At 42.5% G+C, this 16,141-nt stretch overlaps 1 long non-coding RNA gene across 5 annotated transcripts in view; it reads right to left on the bottom strand.

Annotated features, from left to right (window-relative positions):
• The window catches only part of LOC114016110 (uncharacterized), a 94,043-nt gene extending 78,917 nt beyond the window's left edge, over window positions 1-15,126 (bottom strand). For all 5 annotated transcript variants that reach the window (XR_003560406.2, XR_003560404.2, XR_008735431.1 and 2 more), the window contains exons 1-2: window positions 14,645-15,126; window positions 10,523-10,629 (exon numbers count right to left, since the gene is read on the bottom strand). This is a non-coding gene — a long non-coding RNA (uncharacterized LOC114016110). The remainder of the gene's footprint in view (window positions 1-10,522; window positions 10,630-14,644) is intronic.
• Between the last annotated feature and the right edge of the window lie 1,015 nt (window positions 15,127-16,141).

The raw sequence follows: 16,141 nt of genomic DNA, 5'->3' as shown, positions 1-16,141 counted from the left end.
CCGTCAGCCTCATTTCTCGCTGGCAGCCTGGCTGTGCTCAGGTAAAACAGTTTCACGGCCCTGCTCCAGCACTGATGGCTTGATCCCAAAAACAGAGGCAGTGCGCTGCCTGGGCTAATGCAATGTGCAGGATGGACAGCAGAGGAATCCAGGCTAGTGGTAATGACGGCATGGCCTCAAAGACTTGGGTTCCACAGCAGATCAGCAGCATCTCCAAAGGTGATTCAGTCCATCCCATTGACTCTGAGAGCTTCGTGCAACTAACTTAGGTGCTGGTTTTAAACACCGAAGAATGGGTAGGGTGAATTAATCCAGGCTTGTGCATGTGTGGTTCAGATCTCTACACAGGATTTTGTTGCTGCCACTGAACAGTAAAGCGCCAAACATGGCTCATACCAATTCTACCTCTCACTAATATGTTTTGTCAGCTCATCACAATCTTAAATGGAACCTTTAGGTGCTGGGAGGCATCTTGGCTTCTAATTAGGCTCAGTCAGATTTTGTGGCCTCCTATGCCTATGTAGCCAAGTTAACCTGGCTCACACTGTTGCTAGCTTCAAACACCTGTACCTGAGATCAGTTTTTCCACTTAGAAGAAGATAATGTCTACAGCTTCCTCCCCTCAGATAAGCTTAAGAAGAGAAGAAAATGAAGTAATGTCCCTGCCACTCAAGATACATGTGGTTCTGTATCTCATCTCCACAACAGCTCCCAAACCAGGACACCCCATACAAAGATCTGGCATCTTTCTCTGCAGCATTTTTAAAAGCCTGCACAGCAGTGCCCTGAACCCATCCCCTTTCTGCTATGCCTTCAGCTCTCACCGTGATCAGCGGGAGAGATGGGCATTTTCAGAGCAATACTCAATCTCCCAGAAACCTGAGTTGCCTTCTGCACCCTTTTATTTCTCTCCACTCACTCACAGGTATGCTGGGAAGCATAGGACTGTACCCTAGGCAGCCCAGCCAAATGCTTAATGTTAGACAGAACCAGTCTTCAACTAAGGAGTTTGTACATACAGTACAAGAGAATGAGAATTGCTCTAGTGCACTTGCACCATAAACCACTATGCACCTAAAAAGTTTTCAGTCTCAAAGCAAACCACAACTATGAAGCGTGAATGCTTTAAACTGGCACCTGGTCTTCTCAGCAGCTGAATATGCATAAACCATGTTGATGTTAACTAAAGGAATGACCAAAGCTCCAGGAAGCCATCATAAAACTGAGTTCTGGTCATGGGAACTGTAAGGAACTTAAACTTCTACCCAGGAGGATCAAATCCTGATTGCCAGATGAGGGAATAATTTCTCCTGAAGCCACCCAAGACACAGGTTTGCACCAGCTGCAGATCTGAAACTCTTTCAAAGAAAAATTGCATTCAATTTCTTAGCAGATCTTAGCTGCACATTACTGGCACCCAAAAACAGAAATCAAAGCACAGGATACTTCAAGGGGTGAATCAGAGAGCAAAAGAATTCATGGATCTCTAAGCCATCACAAAAGATTTTCATAAGCTGCTGTTCATTACCACTACCATTATTTGTATTTTCAGAGATGTCACAGTGTTCTCAGCACTCTGCAAACAACACGCCAGAACTTGCAGACCTTTCCAAGCAAACTGCCTAGTTGGGTTAATGCAAAAACCAAAGGCCATCCAAAAAGCAGAAAATTCAAAAACTGACTCTGTCTGTCTCATTACAAAGCACTTGCTGAAACTTTATTCATCAACCATTTGCTTACTATAAAACATTTGATCTAATACCATTTTTAAAACCATTTAAGCCTTACAACTGCGTAATTTTCTTTCTGATACAAATGAATTTTCAGTCATGGCTTTTTTATCACCTTTAAAATCCATATACAGGGCCTGACTGAATTATCATGGGATGTTACTCACAACTCTGACAGTGACCCAGGGAAAAGGTACTGACCTGTTGTGGTTGCAATATGTGTAATGCACACCACTTGTGTCCCCTTTGAATACAACCTGAACCTTGCCTCAGTAATCCTGCCTTTGCAGTGGCATTCCCTTCTCATCCAGCTGCCAAAAGGAGATCTGAAATGAACATAATTAGCATCCATCAGTTATGGCTTTTTTTTTCCCCCCTGCTAAGCATCCAGAAACATATCTTAGATAAACAAACAAAAACAAAACTATTGGCCTGAACCAAATCCTGGTTCAAACAAATCTGGGTAAGAAATTTGTGGTTGGGATCTGTCACATTAAATTCAGCAAAGTAATTTGACCTCAGATGTGTCCATTACTATGATATATGGACCCCAAACCATTTGGTGGGTTGGGTAATGTCTTCCTGGCATCTTTTAGGATGCAGCCCAGAAGCATGTCTGTCTGGGGTCAGGGACAACCTGGTTGCACCTGAGAGATAATTCAGACCGAGAAACACTGAGCAGCACAGAGGAAGATGCACTCAGGTTTGTTTTGCATGAGCAGTATAGCTGTTGGGATCAGGGCATCGCTGTGACCCCTTGCTGTGGCTAACTGAAGTCAGAACTATCTCTTTCTCCCCATGGACATGCCCTTAGGCCTGGACATATCTCACTTACCTTTAGGGACCTGCCTGAGGTAGCTCAGGTGAGGGACATCCCCCAAGGCACTTATTCAACAGAGGTATCTTTGGAGACTTTGATCTCTCACCATTAGCTACAGTGCATTAGGGTGCTTCAAGCCAAATGTTCTAAGCCAGCCACTGCCTCAGATCCAGCTCTTCCTTTGTGCTCAGTTATCCTGGCTGCTGTTTGGCTCACACCCAAAAATGCAGCACCTTGGGAAGCCTGCATCACAACCCAGTCTTTCCAAAGAGCATCATCTGCAAAGTTGTAAGGACACATGTATATCTTCGGTTCTCATACAGCACATCTTTCCTTCCCACTGACTCTTCAACCACTGCTCTGACTTCCAGGAAACACAAGGGATTTGCTGTGGCATGTGGGACTTGAGGGCAAGACACATTGCTGAAATGGAAGGAGGGTCGAGAGGCTGTAGAGCTCTGAATGGGCTGCCTTGTCTTTGCAGTTTCCACTGAGCTCAAATTTTGCCTAAAAGGGATTAATTAACACTGGACAACCCCACAGCAATTCCTCACCAGCTCTGGAACAGAGGAGCCTGTCACTATGTTGATACAACATTAAAGGGCTGGGTCCAAAACATTATTCTGGCAGGAAGATGCATGTACTAGGCCAGAATCTGATATCCTGGGTAAGCTGGTTGTAACTCTGGTGGAGGTACTCCAGGCTTGCCCTAGTGTCACTGAGATCAGCCCTGTCCCACAGCCCTTTGAGAAGAGCTTCATCCTGTCGTGCAGATGGTTCACTTTCTAATTTGGAGGGGCTGAATGACTTTCAAACCATTGATTCCTGACTGATGTATTCACTTCAGGAGACACAAAAGTACAAAATCTCAGCATGGAGTGATTCCTGTGCTTTCTTTTTCTTCCCCCTCACCCCCCTTGTCTGTTCTTTTCTTTTCTTTCTGGACAGTTTTATATATATCTATTTAATTTGGCATGCGGCCAGAATGTCTGTCTTACTAGTCTGGGCTGGCTGGCTGGCTGTGAAACATCTGCAGCCCATAATAGCAGGAGGATGAAAAAAAATCAGTTGTCATAGGTAAAGTAATGACCCCTTATTTCTTTGTTTTAACATACTGAAAGGACAGTCGAGAGGGAAAGTAAAAAATGACATAGCTTTACCAACCCTGCCATTGACTGGACTCAACTGTAGACATTGGGTCATATTGCTATCTGGTAAGTGACTCCAATAAATTATTGTCACTTCACACCAGCGAGAGTTCCAGTTTATTAAATATGACATGCATTTGCTGCATTTAAATAGTGTCTTGTGCACCTTTTTTTAATTTATGTCTTTAATATGAACTAACTAGGCACTAGGAAGAAACTTCCCTCTGGGCAGGTTATAACTAGACTGCCTACTGGCATACCCCCTCCAGTATCCCAGCTGGTATCGGCTGCAAACACTGCCAGATCCAGCAGAGCCTCCATAATGGCAAGGCAAAAGGGCTGCAAGGGTGGGGGCAGATACTTCGAAGTCCCACGGGCCACTGCCTCAACCAGAAGAAAGGCTGAACATCCAAAAGACTGACCAGGGTACAGGCAGTGATGCAGAAGTGGGTACTTGGGGTAATCACTGGAACTGTGCAAAGCCTTTTATAATAAACAGAAACTTCCATGATCTAGGTATACGGTGACACTGGTGAGACAAGTCAGAGGCAATATTTACTCACCCAGCTCCTAGCCTAGAGAACTCTATCTTACCTCAAAGACCAGCTAACTGTACTTCTGCAAGACTATTCATCTGGAGATGAGCCCTACTTATGTTTACAAAAACCTACTTCAAAAGATGTATTTGTACACAAGAATGGCTATTACTCAGAAGAGGTGCTTGGTGCCTGCTAAGATGGTTGACAGTAAAGAGATCAAAACATCAGACCCCTTAGAGTGTAGTAGTGCCACAACCAAAACACATCTGGACTGAAGCAAAGGCCACAATCAGACCTCCTGGTGCAGATTTCTGCATGTATGTCATAGGGGATGCCAGAGAGAGAGGATCTGGAAGGACAGCTAGAGGTCTAAATAATTTATCATGCTCTGGAACTAGGAGAACAAAGTAGGTAGCTTAAATGCAGCTCCAAGAGTTTCGCTACTGAAAGCAGACTCGCTCTCTAAGGATTACATGGTATTTCAATCCCAACAGCCCATTCAGTGAAAATGCCACAGTCAGGATTTCAAGAAACCCAGAATTCCTTCCAAAACTTTGCTGTGTTTTAAACAAACTTACTTGTCTAGCTGCAAGGCAGCTGAGACATTTACCCCAGTGGCTGATTTTTTTAGCTCTGCATCAAGTTAAGCGCTGCCATTTGGAAAAAAAAAAAAAAAAAAAAAAAAAAAGAAAAAAAGAAAAAAAGAAAGAAAAGAAAAAAAGAAAAAAGAAAAAAGAGAAGAGAAGAGAAGAGAAGAGAAGAGAAGAGAGAGAAGAGAAGAGAAGAGAAGAGAAGAGAAGAAGAGAAGAGAAGAGAAGAGAAGAGAAGAGAAGAGAAGAGAAGAGAAGAGAAGAGAAGAGAAGAGAAGAGAAGAGAAGAGAAGAGAAGAGAAGAGAAGAGAAGAGAAGAGAAGAGAAGAGAGAAAAAGAGAAAAGAAAAGAGAAAAAAGAAAATAAAAACTTGTGACCACAAGAGAGACTGCCAAATATTCCCACTACTGTCCTGGAGCATGGAAATGCAAGTCTGCTGTTGCACATGGATGTGACTATTTGCATTTTTTATAATTCCAGAGTTTAATTAGTATCATGGCCTTAATCAGAGGCTGAAAATACAGCTGAAGTCATCATAGCTTAATTAGTTTTAAAAAAAAATCTGCAGTCTGAAAATGTCTCTACTAATGTGAAGGTCTGTCCTTAGCTTGATGCTTTGGGGTTCAGATGAGCTTTTACCTGTTGCTTCTGCTTTCCTGTACCAGCACACCTTAGAATAACTCAAAATTCCCAACCAATATCAAGTCAAATCAGCGGGCTTCCCTGTTTATTCCTATAAACTGTTCCACAGCTTTCTTGAACTGAACTCAGAAAAAACCTGACCAGATTGAAGAGAGTATCTTAACTTAATCCAGGGATATCCCACTAGCTGCATGTGAATTTCCTCCCTACAGGAAATATAACGTTCTTAGAACATCAGCAAGTATCCCTGGATCTTCAGTCAAGCCAGCAGGAACACAGTCCTGAGGGAAACAACTATGTACGGCCAGAGAAATCACCATTTAGTAGTGGGACTTGCAAAAGCTGCCCTCTGTGAGAGCTAACACTGTTGCCTTGCAGCCAAAGTTGGGTGGTGAAGCACAGGAGGTTTGGTGCTGCTTCCCTTTTCCAGTGCAAGGGATGGATGTGGTCTCAAGGGGAATTATCGCCTTTGGGCTGAGGGATCTGAAGCCCTGGCAACAGCCATCCATTTACTCACTGGACAGATTGATAGCATTGTACAGGACATCCTGGATGAACTTTTTCAAACAATATGTGACTTAATGGTGGGATTCATCACCATCCAATGCTGTGGGGCCAAATATATAAACAGGTTAAAAAATGGATTAGCAAAATTCATGGAAGATAGGTCAGTCACAGACAATTAAATATGGTAGTCCGGATGCAACTTCCAGTTCAGGAAGTTAGTTGGTCTAATGCCCTTCCACCTCTGATTTACTTGTAAAAGGGAAGCCAGAAAAATTCTCCCCATGCCAGACCTGTCCCTTGGCTCCAAGCATTAGCTTGAAACACAATAAATTCTTTTTTATTTGGCAGGGGGAGGGGGATATAATTTCTTTCAGTAATGATATTACAGCGTGCTATTTATTTCCCTCTGCAGCTCCTGAACCTCTCTGTAACCTTCCATCTCCCTGTCCCCTCAGGAATATCACAAATAAATTAGTGAAACCTACTGATACCACTAAATTCCATTTAGCGAGGAATTAGGAATCCGATCACTTATGTACATAGGAAAGGTCTGACTGGATCATACTGAAAAAACATTCTGTCTTTTAGAATACTGGACCAGAGGAAGATGCTGGAAATTCAACATGGAAACATATAGGTTGGTTTGTCCACAAGGAAAGTTTCTTGTAACCTCAGGGCAGCTGCTGTTTGATTTATTCCCTGACACATGCCTGTGCAGAGGCTAGTTTTATATATATAAAATACATACATACAGTACATACTGCAGTATTCCCATTCTCTTTGAATCCTGCTAAACGCTTGCAAACTCTTGACCCAAAGAGCAGCTTATGGCACAGGTTATCCTCTCTTTGCTCCCTTGTCTTCTTACCTGCTGCAAGCATTTCTACCCATTGTCTGTTATTGAAGATGTTTAGGGGGTTTGCTGGAGAGCAGAGGACAAGATGACGAATGAGCTAACACACAGCAATGGAATGTGAGTAAGTCTCAGCTATTTTTAATTAAGAAGCGATGACAGCTGACTAAACTCCCTGACACTGCAGTTAAAGGCTCCCTGACCCAGACATTATTGGACACACTCCTAAGACCAATATATATTGGTCCCGACGGTGCTTCTATTATTGTCCTTGCCGTCTTGACAGATGCAGGACTAACAAAATCTACGTCTATTATCAGCATGCAAATAGTGAGATAAATGCGTGAATACTTATGAGCAGGAGGAGGCAGCAGGTGAGAGGAGGACAACGAAGGTCATTTTCAAGGGAGTGCTGAAAGTTCCAATGTTTGGTTCCAATAAATGTTCAAAAGGTTTGGACAAATTTAACTGCCATTTTCATTTTCGGTTGGTTAAACCAATGATAGATTGACCATAAGAGAGGCAGAGAGACAGAAAGAACATTTCCTGCTATAAGGCAGATAAAAGATAAGAAGCAAAGCAGTATGGTGCCTTGGACTGGCTTTTCTCAGCCCATAGATCACAGGGAGAAAGCTTTTCTTCTAATTCCAAAAACAGAGAGCTCAGCAACCTGGCGGAGTGACCTGGATTCTGAAGGGTAGGGATTCATTTGGCTTCATATAAGGGCTCTTTAGCAGAGCTGAGAATACAGTCCAGGTGTCCAGCTCCTGCTGGCACAACAGACTGTCTCAGAAAGATGTCAAGGGGAAGATACCAACCACAAAAAGACAACACAAAACTCACTTCTGTTCTCAGGGCTTGCACGGCAATGAATCCAGCAGCAGAACCCTTTACCTTGTGCTCACTAGTTGGTTTTAGTAGGGCAGACAAAGAAAGATTCCCTTCTACCCTTCCCACAGGATCACAGAGAAAAGGGGTAAACCGGCACATGCAGCAAAGTCACACAAATCACGTACAGACTTGGCGTGAGCGAGACAAATACATTAACAAGCATCACCAGGAACTTTCCAGCATGGTTGTGGGGTGGGAGGGGGAAAGAGTTGCTTTCTGCTGTTGCTGAGACAGTTCCCCGCCCTGCTCTCTCCCAGCCCAACCCACCGGCTTTCTCCTCTCACTGGCTCACCGGCTGCATCGAATGATCCTGACAGTTCCCTCCTCCTCGCCCTGTTGGCTTCTGCCTATGGCCATTATCGGGGAGAGCCAATCAGGCCCGTAATCAATAGTTTGTGGGAAGGAACAGGGCTGTGCGACGCCACATTTGCATTAATTCTCTTGCTGCCTGTGTCTCTGCATTCAGATAAGCAGAGATTCGCTCTATCGGCCATCCTGGCAGAGGTGAGCATCGATGGCGGACGGAGAGCGAAGCAGCGCTGCAGTGAGCTGTCAGCAAAAGACAGCCACTGCCTGCTCCAGTCCTGAACTTCAGGACAGGCTCAACGTGAGGAGGAGCTCAGATCTCGACCTTGCAGGCACAGTTCACGGACCATCAGCATCCTGCCTGAGCACTGACCCAGATGTGCAGATCCTTTCTGGTAGCCTGCCTGAACTCATGTCCCCAGCTTGGGTATTCATCAGGGCAGCCGGCTCTGAAAATAAGGAAAAGGTGTACAGCAGGGGAGAAATCTTCTTCCATGCAGTATTAAAAGTGATGCCCTCTCCAGCAAGCTTTTACAAAGTTGTTTGGTCTGAAGGCATCTGGAGGCCTTCCAGGGCAGGCAGAGAGCATGGAAACACTGCACAAGGTCAGAGGAAGTTTTCCTGCCTTGTACCAGGAGGGCCACTGACAACAGTGCTGCTTGGTCACCCCCAGCCTTCAGAAATTCAGGAACAGTGGTTCCTTCGTCTTGCACATCGCTGTCAGCTCGGCTCTCCCCACCCCACCAAAACCCAGCTGCTGGGCAGTAAAACACAACACTCTACCAGTCTTACCACAGACCAGGTCAGGACCTGGAACCAGACACAGAGAAGAGGCAGATGAGTTGGAACGTTTTTCCAAATTCAAACAAAAGAGGCTTGAATTGACAGCATGCATCAATGAAACATCAATGCAAAACAACTAGATGTTGCCAATAGCTTTAAACCAGACTGTGAAATAAAACTTATCGGTGATTGGGACCTCAGGCACCAGGGCATCAAACACACAGCCAAGCTAAGTGTGAGTAACTACTGAACTGTCCTCAGGCCTTAAAGCTTTCCAGTTTAACTTGCCCAAGTAAAGCAGCTGATGAAATATCCCCAGGCACACTGGGACACTGGTGAAATAGCTACCCTTTGGCTATTTTCTTTCACCACACAGGTGAGTCAGCATCCGGACTGTGGAAGAAAAACTAGTGTTTCCTTTTCTGTTCAGAACTGGAAGTGGCTAGCAGCAGCAGGAGTTCAGTCCAGTTTCTAGCCTGTTTCTAACAGACATGTATACAGAGGTCAATGAACCCAGCAAAGCTATCCACTGTGGCTGGATGCACATACATTGGCTGTAAGCTGTCCCTTAGACAGGAGATTAGCCTAGACATTCCACTTGCTCTTTGTCCTTTACATCATACAGACACTCAGTTAGGAACAGTTATAACTTAAAATATTGTAAAATAATATAATTATGAGGCAAGACACAGGAAAATGTTCTATGGAAATTTCCACAGAAAATCTATTTATTTATTTCAGGGGTGGGGGTGGCTGGACACAAAACACTGGGTCAGATTAAAAAAAATAATTCCTAAGTGTCTGACCTGAATGAATCCATTTTTATGAAATCCACAGAATCATCAATATAACATGGAACATCAAGTTAAAAGGAGGAAAGAGAAGAAAAGAGCGCATATGAAAATCAGGTTAAAATCCCTGCTCGGCCTCAGTCAGTAAGGACCTGGAATTAAACGGCTTCAAATATTTTAGGATCTTTCTGCAGTTCATATGAACTAAGTTTCATCCTGAGGCAGAACAGGAAGAATGTTCTGCGCTCTCAAAAATGTTCATGACTTCAGACAAAAACATTATACTCAGCTTAAAAACAAATCTGTTCTCTTTTTGATCTTATGTAATAGTCTAGATGTCTGTGTTTTGATTTCTCTCAGCTGTGCACTCAAACTGGTACAAAGCTCAATGAAAGAAAATTAATGGACTGGAAGGAAACCTACACTTTTTCTTCTCTAAACCATGTGCCTCTTTTGCAGTTACCTTTACAGAGAAGAAAAGCCTGAAATTTAGCAACCACCAAGATGACAAAAATGAACTCAAATGAGAACTCCTGTCATGAGTTAAGCCTGCTTCAGCCACTCAAGAAGATAGAGCCTATGAACAAAGCCTTTTTGATCAATAAAAGCATTTTAAATAAAATGAAAGCTCTTTCAGACTAATTCAAGAAGCAACCTACAATGGAAAAGATTCAGTCCCTGATGGCCTGGGATCAAACTTGTTTTCTCCTTACTGTTGGTGCCTACACAACAACATTTATCTGGACCTATTAGAATTGCTGTAGATGGAAAAAGAACTAAATTCTTACTATGAACACATAGGAAATATCCAACAGAAAGGCAAAGTTGGTATGTTACAACCTATGCTGCTAGGACTACCACAGGGTCAGTTCACATTTAACTGGTCACTCCACCACCCAGGGAGGAAGGTGTGCTCCCTTACCTGGCAATATGTTCAGTCCTGAATGACCACGTGGTACCTGTCCTTGGCAAGAAAGGCAAAGAGGATGGGTGTGCACTTCTTCTCCTCCAACACTTCACAGGCACAACCTGGGGTAACAGGCATAAGAAATATATGAATATAAGGAATAACACGATGGATGCCCTGACAGGAAACGCAAGTGGAGGAAAAACTGTGTTCATATCTCTATTTCCCCACCCCATGATGTATCTGCTTCTGGTCCAAGGCTTAGACCTCAGGGCTTCCAGGCTGTCATTCCCCACCTCTCTGGCACAGCTGGTGAAGAATAAGGAGCCAAGAAGCCTGAGAGTCACTTCTGAGCCAACAGCTTGTGTTCCCAGACTCAATTTTGGTTTCAGATTTCCAGTTTGAAATATTTCCATAATTTCCAATGTATATCTTTTCAGATCTGTCTTGCCTTAAATATTATTGAAATGCCAGTTGTCTCATCACTTTTGTTATAGAGAGGAAACTTTTTTCCATACGCATTTCAGAATTTTTCACAAGAAAAAATCCAAGGATGCAGCCATCCTTACTTAGCACATTGTATAACTGTCCACAAAGGGATTTGATTTCTGCCTATCTGCTTCTGGTTTGTTTCCCAGCTCCATTTCATTAATAAAATTTCTCAAGAAGTTCATATCATTAATAAAGCCAAAATACAGGAATGATTCTCATAACTCCTCTATTTCTCTGATGCCAAAGGCTAGTAAAAGGTCTCCAAACTTGTATTTCATCTTTAGATAGTTCTATGCAAGGTAACTCAATGTTACTAGTCCCATTTTGCTATTAAACAGAGGCACAGAAGAATGCTAAGAATTGTCCCAGGCCATAAAGTAAGTAGAAAAAGACAATCAAACCCTAAATCCTGATACACAGCGTCTTGCTCTGTCCCAGTGGACAACATTCTTTCCTATGAATACTAAAAATATTGGGGTCTTCTGTGAAATAGACTAGGATGCTAATTTTTGAGGTGAAATGACCAACACAGCATGGGAAACCATGTAAGTGAATACAATACTCTCAGCTTCCTGAACTCTTGTACAATAACAGCTTAACTTGTTTCCCACAGAGACACCTGTATTTTAGTAGCAGATAAGAAATGACACATGTATATACATAGACGTGTTTTCTTTTTTTCTAGCTGTACACGCACATATACCCATATAATCACTAATATAAAATACACGCATATATATGTATATATCAAAGTTATTAAAATTAGAAGGAACTTTGATGTTGGACTCTGCATGGTCTGAAAAAACACTAATTACACCACAGCACAGCTGTGGGAATGAACTTCCTGCTCTGGGCACAGCACTTCAGGTATATAAAATGCAAAGACCTATTTGGAGGAGAGCACAGAGCCAACACGTTTCCTCAGGATGCTTCTTCCCACCCATCACACCTATCACCTGCTCATGAAAATGAACTTCCCATGTCTCCACTCGTTAAACCTTGACCCCCTTTCCTGAGAATGTGCCACTCCACAATACTTGCTCAATATCACCACAACACCTGGCTACCTAACAATTACATTTTTTTAAATTGGAGTGCAGACATACCTAAATAAGCCAGGATGAGATGGCTGGATGCCTTTGGCACTAATGCCAGTAATCTCATGAATGCTGACTCTTAAAGCAAAACAAGTAAAAAAGAACAAGTAAACTAAAAAGTTTCTAGACTTATTTGTTTAGAATAACAGATTGACAAACATAGTAAATTTTAATATATTTTTTTCTACAAACAGCTTTTTATAACTCACAACCCAAAATAAGCCCTAACCCAGCTGTGGTGTCTTGTTAAACAGTAATTACTCTATATAAGGCTGACCAAATGGGAATATTTGTGGGCCAGCGGAGTGAAATTATTTTAGGACTTACACAAACTTTCTCTGGGAGTGGTGAGACTAGCTGTGGGCAATGTGGCATACCTAAGAAACAAGCAGACACTGGAGGGCTTTTTTTCTTCTTCTTCCAAGCCTCCATTAAAACTCACTAGGTGACATTAAATGACTTCCTCAAATTTCTGCTCAAGGGAAAAGGAAAAAAACCAAAGAAGTAGAAGTGAGATTAGTTTACCCCTCTATAACAGAGGCTTCACTATGTCATTGTACACATTTTGAGATTCTCCCTCAACGTAGCTACCTGTCATGCCTGCTAAATCTCACCCAAACCTACAGCAGAACATAAGCAAGCAAAGGTGCAAAGCAAGACCCTTGTAATGTTTCATTATACTGGGAGAAGAAAAAAAAAAAGAAAAAAAAAGGAAACAAACAAAAAAATCAAGCCTCATCTCCAGCTCTTACCTACCATTCAGGTTGCTTCATCATGAGCTACTGTGCAACATCAGCTACTGAAATGTCCATCATCAAGCATTTTCCTGGCTAGGACTGTCACAAGCACCTCTCTTCCAACCCAGCCGACATGCTGCACCAATGATTCCTTGCCACCTCGCTGCCACAAAGCCAAACCCTTCATGGAGAGTTGAACTGTTTTGCTTGAGCTTTGAATGAAATTATGCTAAACTACATCAATACATATCATGGAGCAACTTTTCATCCTGTCTACCCTAAGGATGTGCTCACACTCCTCATCTTTTGGCAATGTTTGGGCCCACTGAATCTGTGCTGCTGAGGATAAGGGAGGAAGAGCCCATAAATCCAAACTCCTTCATCCTCTCAAATGTTCAGTTCATCATTTCAAAGTGCCTGATTTTGAAGCTGGTGAGGCAGCACAGCTTGCAGAGGAAGGAACAAAAGTCCTGTAACCTGGAGCATGTCCTGCTTTGTAAGAGGGTGGGGATCTCTGTGGGGAATCCTAGAAGAAGAGGATGACAGAGCTTTCAGAGTAGCAATGCTCAGTTCAAAAAACCTGCAAAAATTAGCGGCAGCATGCCATTCTGGTGCAAGTGGCAGTTTTCCAGTTTCCAAAATATCCCTCCTCCTTATGTCATGGTAAAACAGCAAAAATGGAAAGTGGTTTAGCAAGTAGGAACATTGCAATTCAAAATAGAATCAGAGAGGATTAAAGCAAATACCCAGACTGTTCTAACCTGTGTTTATGGCCCAAATACTGTACCAATTCCTGTTATTTTCAGGGTTTTTTTCCTGTGTTGTAACATTCTCTCTGCGATTAAACTTGGTCCGTGCAACATATGACTCATATGACTACAAGTCCCTGGGCATGTGCTGCAGGTTCCATCCTACAGCCTCAGGGCCCAATGCAGCACATCACATGTGGGTTTTTGCTGGAGAGGTAGGAAGAAAATGACAGCATCTGCCTAACACTAAATTTTCATCCTTATTTAAGGACTTAAAAAAAAATGTCCATTTTTCTGAGCAGGATGGTGGGTGGAAAATAAAATAAAGCTAGTTTTTAATGATCTCAGTGAAACTCAAGTCCATTTTCTAGTTAATATGCATCCTTGCACACAAGAATTTCAGGTTAAAAAATCGTTACTATGGAACTCATGTTATCTGCAGACCAAACGCTGACAGTAGCCAAACTAATCCTGGGTAGGACTCCTCTGCCTTCACTGATGTGAAACAGATTCACTGTTTTCAGCTTTGCTTTTCATTTTACCCGACCTTCTGCATTCCAGAAGACAACTTCTTTTTATGTCTGTCTCTGATTAGTTTTTGAATTACCTCCATGTTGCATGGTTATTCAACACTGAGTCCACCCTGCCGTTCTTCGTTCTCTTTCAATGACCCACTCCAGTGCCAGTATCATACTGACATTCACTTAGAGACACAGTAATGCCTTTAAAGTTAATGTTAAATTCACAGGTGAGATCAATTTTAGCTGCAACAAGACGTAGCAGGAGGTGTTCCAAAGAATAAAAATTCACAGAATAGAAAGAGAGGAGGAAAGAGAAAGAAGATAATCATGCAGAAGCAATGGACTTGTGTAATATGTCGAAGGCTCATATTACCTTTGTACAAATATAGTATAAATATAGCAATGGGTTATAAAGCTTCTGAGCTCTTAATTATCAGTTCAATTCACAATTGGTAAGGCTTTTCTAACAGAAAGGAGCAAAAAGCTAATGTTGCACATTTGCATAATGTAAGTAGAGTTGACTGGATGCTGAACATCTCACCTATAAACAGCTCCTCCTTGGGCTGTTTGCCAGTGGGAAGGAGCAACCATGAATTGGGACAGCAGCTTCTGTTGTGTGGTTCACAGAAGGGACTTGAGCAGCACTGTAGATCCTGAAAGAGAAGGAAATTCACACTCATTAGGGGAATTAGTTGTGATCTCCACATTTTACTGAGCTATTGTCTGCTGGAGAGCCCAGCTCTGTTCACACGCTGAAAGTTTTATTTATGCCTAAGAGAGTGAGTCTAGGCCTGGAGAATTCAGGTAATTCAGTACATTGGTAGGTACACGAGAATCCAGCTGACTGCGGTGGACATGTCTGTCAGTACAAGTTAATCAAGACCCAGAGCCTCTTGTACAAGTTAATCAAGACCCAGAGCCTCTTGCTGAAACGATGCCTGAGGTCAGAGCTGGCTGCGCCACCTTCTCCAGTGTTTGTCTACTGAAATCAGCAGAGTTACATTGGCAGAAGGGAGGCTGCTCAAGATACTCGTCGGCCTTAAGGCATATACTTTAGCCATAGAGAAGCAGAACTTCCTAACAGCAGAAGCTGTGAGCCCTCAACTCAAGGCTCTGCTGACTATCAGGAGAGCCAGGCTCCTGCCTTCAGAGCCCTGATCCACTCTCTTGGTGCTCCACTGATGAAGGACAGCTCCACATTCACATTTCTGCTTTCATTGGCTAAGACCAGATTCACGTGAATATCATCCTTAGTCTCTCCATCTTTATATATATGTGAATCTGCAACCTTCCTTTAAACACAATCAAGCATGACACAGAAATACGAGGTAATTAAAGAGAACTATGGAAAGTAAATACATATACCCTTTATTCCATTGGGTTGTTTTAAAACACAATGCTGTGGTTTATTCCTTCTCTCTCAATCTGTCACCAACACTCAGCTACATGGGAGAAAATTTTAAATTAAACTCAGACAGTATGTCTGCTTCACTACTAACACCTTCTAAGCAGTGATGAACCTCTTACATAGACACTTTGTGCTATAACCCCAAACTATAGGGCAAGTCACAATAACTGACAGCAGTTACAGACCTGGGCAATATTCTGAATTAAAATATAAAAAACAAGTAATAAAACCAGCAACAACAACAAGAAAAAGATTTGAGTCCTGCCAAAGTTACTTAACTTCCCAAGCTCAAAATATTTGCTGCAGTCTTTAAATTTGAGATGTGTGGTGTGTGTGACAGATGGCTGCTCCTGCAGTACACGTAATACACTACCTTTGTACAAATACTGTATTGTACAAATATTCATCAGTTAATTTCTATAATGACTGTGTCAGGTAGGATCATTAACACCACCCCTAATTTTACTGATAAGTAGGCTGAGACAGAAGGGTGGAGAGGATTGTCTAAAGTAAGCAAGCAACAATGAGAACTCCAAAACATCCACCTGTCTCTAAGCCTATTTGGTGGGTTTTTTTGAATAAAATAAAATTTAAAAAAATAAAATCTTTGGCACAGTTTGACCCAACACC

This window comes from Falco cherrug, chromosome 17, assembly GCF_023634085.1.
Source record: "Falco cherrug isolate bFalChe1 chromosome 17, bFalChe1.pri, whole genome shotgun sequence".
Taxonomy (NCBI): domain Eukaryota; kingdom Metazoa; phylum Chordata; class Aves; order Falconiformes; family Falconidae; genus Falco; species Falco cherrug.
The sequence above is the reverse complement of the archived record's forward strand: the minus strand, read 5'-3'. Positions and strand labels throughout refer to the sequence as shown.